This window comes from Condylura cristata, unplaced genomic scaffold (assembly GCF_000260355.1).
Source record: "Condylura cristata isolate star-nosed mole 26May11 unplaced genomic scaffold, ConCri1.0 scaffold00018, whole genome shotgun sequence".
Lineage (NCBI taxonomy): Eukaryota > Metazoa > Chordata > Mammalia > Eulipotyphla > Talpidae > Condylura > Condylura cristata.
In genome coordinates, this window is record NW_004567119.1 from 18634728 (window position 1) to 18646771 (window position 12044).

A 12044-nucleotide genomic window follows, 5' to 3' on the forward strand; every position below is an offset into this window, starting at 1 on the left:
TTCCCTGCACTGCTCAGCTTGCCTCCTCTCAGCTGTCAGTCATTGTGCACATTCTATTGCATAGATTGGTTTTTCTGTATCTGAATAGCATGTGTGTGATTCATTCAGTGTGTATGTTGTGTGTGTGTGTCTGGATTCTTTTGCATCAGCACAATGCCTTTAGATTCATCCACATTGTTATACCTATCACGCATAATAACTACCATTAGTCACAATTTTAGACATCAGACAGGAGAAAGTCAAAAGGGCAGACACCGCATTTTTGAAAGACCTAAATTCTGACCCTTTTGAGAGATGTGCACAAATGTGTAACTTCAGTGCTCTTTGTTTGGACAAATCTTTCTAAACCTCATGTGCGTCAACTTAAAATGACTAAAAATGTTCATCTTATAAATTTGTCATCAAATTTGAAATAAAATAAGTGAGAACATGATGCTAGACACATAATAATTGCTCAAAAAAATTATTTCACCTGCCTGTGTGGGCCACTCATAGGCAATGACGAATCGCATTTCTGAAATGATGAACCACACAGGAAATAAAAAGAAGCTGTTCTTTTCATATCTGATAACCCTTATTTTCTCCCCAGAAAAGGATTCCAAGGTTTTAAAGGAATGGTATGTAGGAATATATGACCTCAAACTGAAAATGAATGAATAAGCAGTCACACATACAAAACCAGCAGTAACTTGGGACTAAGAACATTTTAGTAATCTTATCTGTGTACTTCAGAGGGTAGATCCAACCTTTTCCATTTGTCTTTCCTCAGGGAGGATGGAATTAATTTTAGAGATTTAAAGATAGACATTCATGTTATGTTAAACCGTCATGTGCTTTTCAACAAGATACTATGATTCAAGAAGTGTTCTTGTTTAAGAATAAAGCAGAATGACGGTCTCTGGTGGCATTGAAATGAAGTGATAGACAAAAAGAAAATCCCGTAAGACATCACTTTCATGGCTGCGTCAATCATCTCAGAGAAATTCTTGTGTACTCATCAATTATTCCAAGAGGTGGGAAAATAAATAATATAACATTATAACCAATCATCTGTGTCATTTTTTAAAACTCAGGGGGTTGTCGAGCAAATTTGGGCATGAAGGCAATCTGTGAATGCATTGAACACCTTGATTTATACTGGCACCTATTTGTTTGTATACGTCACAGTAGAAACTGCCCTTTAGCTGAAATATTGCTGCATTGACAAAGCCTGGAGTAAGCAGCTTTCAGTGAAAGAAAATACTGAAACAATTGTTTTTCTTCTTGTGGTGAATGTGACATGAATGAAAATATAATGTAAATCAACCTCTTTCCTAATACTTGCAAATAGGGTTTGACCTTATAGGTATCTAATTATAAAATAATGTATGAACCATAATGAGACTATTAGGAAGCTGTAACATAAAGACATGAAAGTAATTCCTCTCAAATTTGACTGACAAAGTAAGAAAAATAAATGTCAATGGCTACAAGAATACACACTTATAGGTTTTACATATATGTGTATTTACTTATCTATAAATATCATAGAAAATGGGCAGTATATTTTAATCATTACTGTTTAGCTAAAGAAATAAGAGTTTGGGGGGAGTATTACCTAAGAGATGATTTTTTTTCTCAGGTATTATGATTGCTTCAATTTTTAAGGAAAATACTAAACATTAAGACAGTAGACAAATTCAGCCCCTATGGAAACCAGTATTAAGGTTTCTCAAAATATGAAAGATAGCTTCACATGACCCAACAACTCCCCTCCTAGGTATCTATATGAAAAATATAAAAATACTAATTCAAAGGGAGACATGCACCTCTCTAGTCACCTCAGCACTATTTAATAGCCAAGTCATAGAAACAACCTACATGCTCAAGCTCAGTGAATTTAGCTCAAGGAGAGTGAATTTAGAAAATGTGGTATACAGACATAATGGAATACTATGCAGCTAGTATTTCATTCCAATATGAAAATCTTGCCATTTGTGACACTTTAAAGATAACATTACAGATTACTAAGTCTCTTTTAAATCCAAAACTTGGGTGTACTTTGGGTAGTTTGGCTGTGAGCTTAATATTTAAGTTTAAGACTTGCCAAAAAATCAGAAATGAATTCTCTCAAGCAGCAAGACTCCTTTCTTTTCTGCATGGCACACGTATGTACCATGTCATCCCTTAAGTATGTTGTTGTGTCCTAAGAGAAGACTGATTATTATTTTGTCCATTTTCCCATTACCCCTGTAATATAAGAAGTAGCCAGATAATTTATGCACAACAGTGTTTTCATACCTAGAGTTTACCATTACTGAAATTATTACATTAAAAAATGTTTGTTAGTTTATTACTATTTTACGAGACAGATTTTCTTCTGAAAAATAACCTACCTTTATTATCTGTAGGAGATTTAATTTGATCTTCTTGTAGGGGACCATAAAAGTTACTCACACAAAAATAAGGAGAAACATTTATGTATATGTAGTATTAAAATAGCAACATATCAATAAAGAACATACTATATCCTAAATCTCAAAAAGTTTCTTGTTACTAAAATACCTGAATGGGCTTGCAGCCAACATAAGAGTTATTAGTTTGAAACAGGTTCTTGTTAGTTTAAGGGCCACAAGTTTTCATCCACTTTTAATTTTATGTTGAATTTCTATACAATTTTTAACTCAATGAAGTATGAAGACCACCTTGAGGAAATCAAAAGAATTTGGGATAAAACCTACTGGTAACCCATATGAAATTCACAGACATGTTGTTGGCTTTTTTTCTCATCTTCTTTCTCATAGTCTGCAAATGACTTCTTCAGACAAAGAGACACACACTGACCCATACCATGTGTAAGATTTCTGTTTCATGGAAATGATAGGCCAGACCCAACAAATGAGCTGATGGCTTCAGCTAGAGGGAGAATTTCTAGTCTGATGTTTTAGGGTCGCTTCACCATGGGTGACTTTTGATCCCAAAAGACTCTACTAGCTCTCATTTCTATAACACTAGATTGTATGGGGTTAAACTTATTTTGCTGCAATTTAATTCTCTAGAGTTAACATTTAAAAGGCGACGTCCGGGTAGAACACATAGGCTTTGGCTCGAGACAGACATCACCAACACATTACTGAGTCACGAATGTCCTGAGAGCTGCGGTATGACATTGTACCTATAGAAAGCATTGATAACTGCACACTTAAAAAAAGTTGTCAGGATAGATCTCACGTCAATCGGAAGAAGGGAAGGAAAGTAGGAAGCGAGAGAAGGCGGGTCTGAGTTAGTCTCAGCTCTGCCATTGCTCTCAGATCTTGGGTTTAATGTTTATCTCTTAAAGCTGCTGTATTCATTAACATGTTGGAAGGTTAAATAAGATGAAAAGTGGAAGTCAGAAGTGATCTGTAAGTGGTCCATAATTATCTTGCTCTGAGATGATGCTCCTATTACCTACAGGCTTCATAAACCCTACAAGAAAAATCACTCGATGGCGATGTCAGTCAAGCTAGGAAAATTTCTTCTCTGGCTGTTGCTTTTCTCCATTATACCTGTGGCAACAGCTCTCACACGAGAGGAGGTGTGGCTCAGAGCCTGCTACAAAAGGGAAATGACACCAGCAACTTGAAAGCTTTCTCCCCTCCTACCTCCAGAACAAGGATCCATCTTCCTGAATTTGGAATTGCATCTTCATGCTCCAAATCACTTCCCACTACAAATCTCTTCCCACGAAGATGATTTATTGGTCACCACGTGCCACCTGACTGCATTCGCATGTAGTACAGCAAGCACCCCTGTTATTTACCTTGAAAAAAGATTCGATTTGCTCTAGAGAGATGGTTATATTTTTTAAAGATTTATTTATTTTTATGCAGAAATGGGGTACAAGCCAGAGATGCAGGATGATGAGAGGTTTCACCAGAGACAGAGCGGAGAGTAGACAGGCAGATCGATGTAGTCCACTTGCTGAGGGGAGCAGCGGGCGGGTCAGGAGAGGTCTGCCACGCCATGTGGCACGCCCTTGGCGGGGGATCGAACTCGCACTAAAGGGTCTGCAGCTAGCTTGCCATACTGCATCCTTACGCTTTGCACCTCCAGGGAGGGCCCAAGAGGTGGTTATTTTCTGACACTCTGCTTCCATCGGGTAAAGAACATCTGGAAGTTCTATGGGCAATTGTTCCCACACCCCCTCCCCACACTCACCCCCAACTCCAGCCTGCCGTATTCCTGCCCTTCTCCATTTTGTGGCTTTCGATCCTCCAGCACACTGTCAAAATTGAACATCTGAACTGTTAGCCGTAGAACTGTTTTTCCCTATTTGGGATTCACAGCCTTTTGCACTGCAGCAAGCAACAGCTCATGTTGGGCAAAAGAAGTGAACAGACACAAATATTCTGACTTCCTTCTGAGTTTAGCTGGAGGCACAGCCAATTCAGCCAGTTCAACCTCAGCCCCAGGGTTATCAGGGCTTCTCCTCCATCCTTTACCCTGCCTGGGCATGTGTGTGCACGGATGCAAGTGGCCACACCTGAGCCTAGAGGGCAGGGCTCTAAGGATGGCGCTACTCAGAGACAGCTAAGGCAGAGAGGCTGTGAGGACATGTGATGGTTGTGAGAGGAAGAGACACAAGAAACTTCAGAGACAGCCCAGAGAAAAGAGCATGTGGGGAGGGGGGGCTCCCTGATGGCGCAACAGGTTAAAGCACGGCGCTATGAAGCTATCAGCAGCCACTGCGGAACTACTGCAATTCCCTGCCTGGGAGGTGACCCACATGGCACAGCAGACCTCCCCCTGGCTCGCCTGCCACTTCCTCAGCAGTGTAGATCCATCTGTTCTGCGTCCCACTGTCTCTGGTGAAATCTTTTCACTGCCCCTCCCACCCCACCTCTGGCCTGTACCCCAGCTCTTGTATGCATAAATAAATCTTTAAAGAAAAAGAAAAGTGAGCATAGACATTCACGCAAAGGATTCAACAGTTATTCCATCCTATATCTTTCTTAGCCAAAAATCCTGTTATTCCTAATTATTAGCTGCTTTAAACAAAACCTTTCAGGTGCGATGACTGAAATCGCAGCTAGATTAGTTCATCTCGAGATTGCTGCTTGTGTCTTACCCATCCCCTCAAGTGTGTGATGGTTCATGTGCTTTTAAAATACATCACCCAAATTCTGCATTCTCTGCAGGGTGTGATTACATGAATAATCTTGTCAGAATGAAGTAGATGTTCCCTATCCCACCCTGCTTGTCCACCCCCTCTCTCCTCCACGGCAGTCAGCACGCCTCCCTGTCTGGAGTTTCTCGCAAACTTTTGCATCAACTACCAAACATGGATCTGGAAATGAGTTCATGAAGGAGTATGTTTAAAAGACAGTGGGAAGGATCTAATTAAGAAGGAATGATTGCATATACAAGAAAGAGGGGGTATAATCTGCGCTGAACAGTTTTGAGATGTGCGAGACTCCTCTAGTAGGAAAAGGGAGCACAAAAGGGAATTACCAGCCCCACTTTCTTTCTTATCCCTACCCCCACTTTACCTTCCCTACCTCTTTCTTCCTTTATTCTTTCTTCAAGTTCCAAACATGTAGCATGTTTGGTCCTAAGTTGCCCTACGAGCTGCAGATCAGTATACAGAACTAAAATTACATGACAGTTGCACATACAACTCTGGAGTTCGAATCTCTGTGCTGCCTCTTATTAACTGTGCAGCTGTGGCTGTTACCTCAGTTTCCTCATCACCTGCCTTACATTTTTGGCTTTCAGCAAACTGAAGAGTTTTCTTCCCCTGTTTTGTAATGATCCTAGTTTGGAGACACTAGGAAAACGTCGTTACTGTAATCAAAGAATTGGGAATACAATATTCTCCTGAACTTAGATGGCATAGATTCTCCTAAGAAGTCATAATATCCAGGCTTTTAACACAAAACACCCAGCAAGGTCAAGCAATAACCCCAGAGGCAACCTTTCCATTCCTCCACTTCCCCAAACCTGTCCAACACCCGGATAGCGAAGACTGGTGACTTCTGAGCAAGATATGAGGGATTTGGTCTTTTCCTAATTATTCTCCCACAGTCACTCATCCTAGGGTAACATTGAAGAGCAAGGCCGAATCTCAAGAGTGTGAGATGATCAGGCACATTCACTAGTCAAGCACCTGCTGCCATCTTGGTATGGGGGCATCAGCTCTGAAATGCGAGCGTTTGGTGCACACAGTCACTGCGTAAGTCCTCTGACTTAAGCTTGTCTTTTAGAAAGCCACTGTGCATTCAATTCGCAGGAGACCTCTGTATTTTTGTGTTGGCAGTGATGCCAGGCCTTGGGGCCAAGGCTGCAGGTGCACTTGCCAAGGGGTGGCCTGAGCTTGCCTCGGCCCCCTCTCCTGCACTGCTGCTTAACCCCCCAGCTAAGAACAAACGTCTCCTGCCTGAGAGGATTGTGTCTTTTTGTAAGACAATCTGTTCTCATTTGTATCCTCTTTATTTTGTCTTCTTTTGAATAAGCCAATTTTCAATTAAAATTCAACCAACCCATACTGAATACAAATAACTGTAGGGAGCGGCAAGAAACATAAAGTTATATTTATGAGATTAATAATCCTCAGGAGCACAGCCCGTGTGCCATCGTCCTTATATTCTGACCTCCTAGCATAGAGCCTGCACACAGCAAGGCCTTCATGAATGTGACCTGAACTCCACAAAAATGATTTTTTCCTCTGCTGTCATCTTTAGATTCTATTATTAAATAAAAGAGGATAAGACAAATGTGAAAATCAATCACAAATCAAGAGAGAATACAGTAGTGCATAGTATTGTGGCACATGAGGTGTTATAAAGGGTAATAGAGCAGTAACAGATTTCAGTGGTTCATTAAGAGGAATTTCATGGAGAAGATAGTAGTTACGGTGGCCTATGAGTCATGGCTGCATGTGATGGAAGATGGGGGTTCTAGGGATTAAGTCTCAACACTATTACAGCGAAGACCTAAGTTTGATCCTTGGTCAGGAATCTTACATGCATACATATAGAAAAATAAATCTTGGCCCACCCTGGTGGTGCAGCGGGTTAAAGCACAGCACTAAGAAGCTAAAGCCACTTCTGCATGAGTTCGATTCCCGCCTGCTCCGGAGGTGACTACATGGTGTGGCAGACCTCACCTGACCTGCCCGCTGCTCCCCTCAGCAGTGTACTTCATTGATCTGCCTGTTCTGCTCCCCACTCTGTCTCTGGTGAATCCTCTCACCCTCCGCATCTCTGGCCCGTACCCCAGTTCTGTATGAATAAATAAATCTTAAAAATAAATAAATAAATAAATCTTTTTTTTTTTAAATGGAGGCTAAATTGGACAAAGGAAATTCATGACACAATATAAAGGAAGTTGCCTAAGAGCTGCAGATCACTATACAGAACTAAAATTACACGACAGTTGCATGTACAGCTTCGGTGTTGGAATCCCTGTGCTGCCTCTTAGTAACTGTGCAGCTGTGATCTTTGCCCCAGTTTCAACAACAATGAAATGGTGGTGATAATGGTGTCCTTTTCCATAAGACCATGGAAAGAATTCAGTTGTTCCTATGTATGCCTGGCATATGAGTAAGGACTCCGTAAATGTTATTTATTATGATGATTATAGTAGAAATTTGAACATCGGACACAGGCTTCTAAGTGCTTTCTGACTTCATTGATCCTCCTATGTGGGAGCAAAATCTTGGACAATTTGCTCAGTGAGCAAAAGATTAAGTGTCTACCATGTGTCCATCAATTAACCTTACTGGGACTCAGCTTTTTCATCTACTAAACACTATGTTTGATGAGATTGTATTTAAGTCCTTTCTACTCCTAAAATTCTGTATTAAAATGTCAGCTAAAAATAGGAGAACCAAGAGAGAACTAAGATGGAAAGAAGGAAAATGCCATGTCGTGCAATATCTAAGGATGAAATGAAGAGTCGGTCTTCTGGCAAACTGAGACTTTTTGTAGAGTTCTGAATGGAGGACAACCTATTATTAGGTTTCTACTTTGTGAAAAGGATTTTAAAAATACAAAACCACTGATGGCACTTAGCTCACCTTACTGTAGCCAACCATTCCAGTGTAAATGATTTAACTCAAGAGTGAGATAGTTTAAAGTGTATCGTGTCAATAAATCACTGTTAACTAGGCTATGTAAAACACCGTGTTGTTACTGTTTCACTGACAATGAAGGCATGCAGATATAAATCCTGGCTTCGAAGTCAGGCACTGATTTGTCTGTGGCCATGAGAGTCCTCGTTGGCCTTATCTTCCAATAATGTTTCATCTACATTGAAAATCTGTTGCTTAGTTTAGCCACCTTTATTTTAGCAAAATCTTCTGGAAAATTTTCTGTAGCTTCTACCTCAGTTCTTGCTCTTTCACCTTACAGTTTTATGTTGTGGAGAGGACCTCTTTTTTTAAATCTCAAGAACCCACCATTGCTAGATTCAGTCGTTCATTCCATAGCTGCCCTCATAGACTTGAAGCGTCAAAACCTTGCTCCGATTAGGCATTGGCTTAAGAGAATGATGTGGCTGGCTTAATCTATCCAGACTAACAAAACTTTCTTCATATCAGCCGTAAGGCTATTTCTCTTTCTTATCATTTCTGTGTTATTCGAGTAGCACTTTTAATTTCCTTCAGGTACTTTTCCTTTGCATTTGTAACTTGATTGTCTCAAAAACCCTAGGTTTAGGCCTACCATGGTGTTTGACCTGTTGCACACTACATTTATTTATTTCTATTTCTTGCCTTAAAATAACTAAAGATGCGGCCCTCCCTGGTGGCGCAGCGGGTTAAAGCACTGCACTGAGAAACTAAAGCCACTTCCGCATGAGTTCGATCCCCACCTGCCCGGGAGGTGACCACATGGCGTATCAGGCCTCTCCTGACCCGCCCACTGCTCCCTTCAGCAGTGTACTTCATCGATCTGCCTGTTCTGGTGAATCCTCTCACCCTTCGCATCTCTGGCCTGTACCCTAGTTCTGTATGAATAAATAAATAAATCTTAACAAAAAAAAAAAAAAAACTAAAGATGCCATTGAAAGTAGCCCAAGTTAGGGCTAGGAGTTTGGATGATCTTTTGAGGAGGTAACATTTGAACTGGATCTTTACAGTGGGTATTGGTGTAAATATGTAGCTGTGTAGTATCTTTTGAATGTCTCACTTATGCTTGCAGAATTTATCACCATATCCCACTTGACCAAGGTAAAAGTGAAAACTTGCTTTGTCAGTGTCTTTGAGGCCAGGATGCATGCACGTGGCATTGCAATGTGAACTACAGCACCACATTGCCTGTGACACCAATGTAAGCAATGTACCCAAGCAGCTGCTTATGGTATTGTTTGAACTGTCCCTGACTCGGCTGTAGATTCTGGGACCCCCCCCCCAACATGATTTCATAAAGTACTTTCTTACTTGAATTAGTTCGAATGAGGAACTCAGTACACCTATACCAGGAAGACTGGCTGTGACCCTGACACAGTAGCATCTGGGTCAATTTCTGGTTGGAATGAAAATAACATGTTGGAGCCAAGTGTTAGCACGTCGGGTCAGAGGATAGAAAGCCACTCGAAAAGATGGCAATGCCAGTGAAGCCAGGCTGCATGGAAGTATGGACTATATCCTGGCACCAACCCATCTAACTGACAAACCCTGCATCTGCCTTTCTAGGGTGTCTACAGAATTGGGGGTGCTGGTGTTGAGACTAATACCCTCATACCTGGCAAGATGGTCAACTTTACTCCAGTCAATGTTGCAACTAAAGTCAACTGAAATATACCATGGAGCTTTGAGTGAAGCTCTTCCTGGGGACAAGATGTCTTCACTGCCATAAACATAGCTGTCAAACATGTTTGCTGTGGCCATGTGGCTGGTGACAGTAAGAACGATCCACCAATGGAAGCAGCCAGCTTCACAGCACAAATGAGTCTTCTGAACTATTCTGGCCAAATAGAAGCTGGCTGTGTATCTCACTGGATTTTCACACAGATTCCAAGCTTGCTGAGCTAAAGGAGAAAAATAATCATCATTCTGGGAAAAATCTGGAAGATGGTCCCAAATTCTTGAAATTTGGTTATGCTAATATAGTTCCTGGCAAGCCATCTGTGTTGAGAGCTTTCCTCTTCTGGGTCATCTTGTGTTCATGACATGAGACATCCAGTTGCTGTGTCATCAAAGCAGCAGAGAAAGAGGGCAGCTAAAACTGACAAGAGCATCCAATCTGCCAGAAAGCTCAGAAAGCTAAATAAGTATTGTTCCCAATACCTGCCACTCCAGTTGTAATCAATAGTGGGAGAAGGATCTCAGAAATGTGTTTATCTCAATTGGCCATTTAAGCTTAATAGTAAAAGACTGGTTAACGTTAACAATGCATTGCAAGACCTTCAGAAGGGAAGGAGAACATTTTGTGGACCATTTATATGTGGGGGAGGAACAGTTTTAAGCTATTTTTAAAGTCAGTGCTTTTTAAATGGAGACAAGTTCACCAAAAATCTGTCACAGAATACTAAAACAAAGCGTCATGACAAAAAAATAAAAATGCCAATTGAATCAAGTGTTATCTTGGCTTAATTAACTATTATAGGCCAAATTTAAGTTGAAAGGTCAAATTTAAGTTGAAAGGTCAAAAAAAGTCATTTCTGTAAATATGCTATTACTTATCTTGCTGATGTGATGATGGAAGACAAAAGCCATGATATTTTCTGAGCTGAAAGGTCTTGTCGTGAAGTTTCCTAATGCAGAGAGTTCCATGCAGTTGCAAAGGTTTAAGTCAAGTTGTGTGTGGCAATAGTCAAACTGGAATACAATGGAGGAAAAACTGGATATGTTTTTCTTGTCTAATGACACTTCTGGAATAGTTGATATGCAGTTAATATTTTGAAGTAAGTCATCAAGCAATTGATAGACTCCTCATTTCTTTACAAAATGCAACTTTTTATGTAATCACCTCCCTTTTTATACTCACTATTTACATGCTAATGCCATCAAAGGAATTCTTATTTTGTGAACCCCTTTTGAAATTACCACGATTGTCATGTTCAGAAATGAAAGAAACTTTTTTTCTTTGCCAAACCACTTTCACTGAAAGTAGTAGTTTTATTATCTGCTTGGACAGAACCCTGCAATGCTTAGTACATCTGGTTTGGCTCCTTTAGGGGACAAGGAAATTCTCCATATCTCTGTCATGTGCAGATTTGCCAAGACTCTTCTGCTATCCCTGGAAGAATTTTGGTTGACTATCATTGTGTTATAAACGTCATCAGAACTGATGGCCCCTTATTACAAACAACTGAAATTAAATCTGAAACTTGAGTAGAAAGGAACTTACATAGAGTAGCTGACCAAACTAAGGCTAGAAAACCAGATCTGGACAGGACTGAAAGTAGACCAGTCAAGTTCCTGTCACAGTAGCGACCCATGGTGATATCATCCTATGATATGAATGCCTTCAGTCTCTTGTCTCAACTGTTGCCAGCAGAAACAATTCCTATGGACTTTCTCCTTTGTGTTTCTGCTGCAAATAATATTTGTCACCCTTAGGTCACGTAACTATACTCAAGATGAATAACTCTCACTTCAGTGCAAGGAAAGGTATAATTTTCTAAAATATACAGCTAACCAGCGGTAAACACAGTGGGAAAAATAACTCTGAGCTTTTGCCCAAGAAATTTTTACAATGATACCATATTATGAAGTCAATGTTTTAAAAATTTCAAAGCCTTTTTATTTTCTAATTATATATATATATTCAATTTTACTCTATATGTCATTGTCATAATCTTTATCATCATCATCTTCTGTTTCTAGTGGATACAGTGCCTTTTTTTTTTAGTCTGTAGGAAGATATTTGTAATTATTTTAAAGTTACCCTCATAGATAATCTCTATTTTTTTTTCTCTAAAATTCTTGTCAGAATCTTTCTGCAGAAGTCCTCTGAAATCTAGTTTTCTGTTACAAAGGTTACATGGGGGGATCTTACATATTTCACTATAAAACAATCATCATGGGACCTTTGATGTCTTTCTCTTTAGTTTGTATTTTGTTGATGTTGTTTATGTTC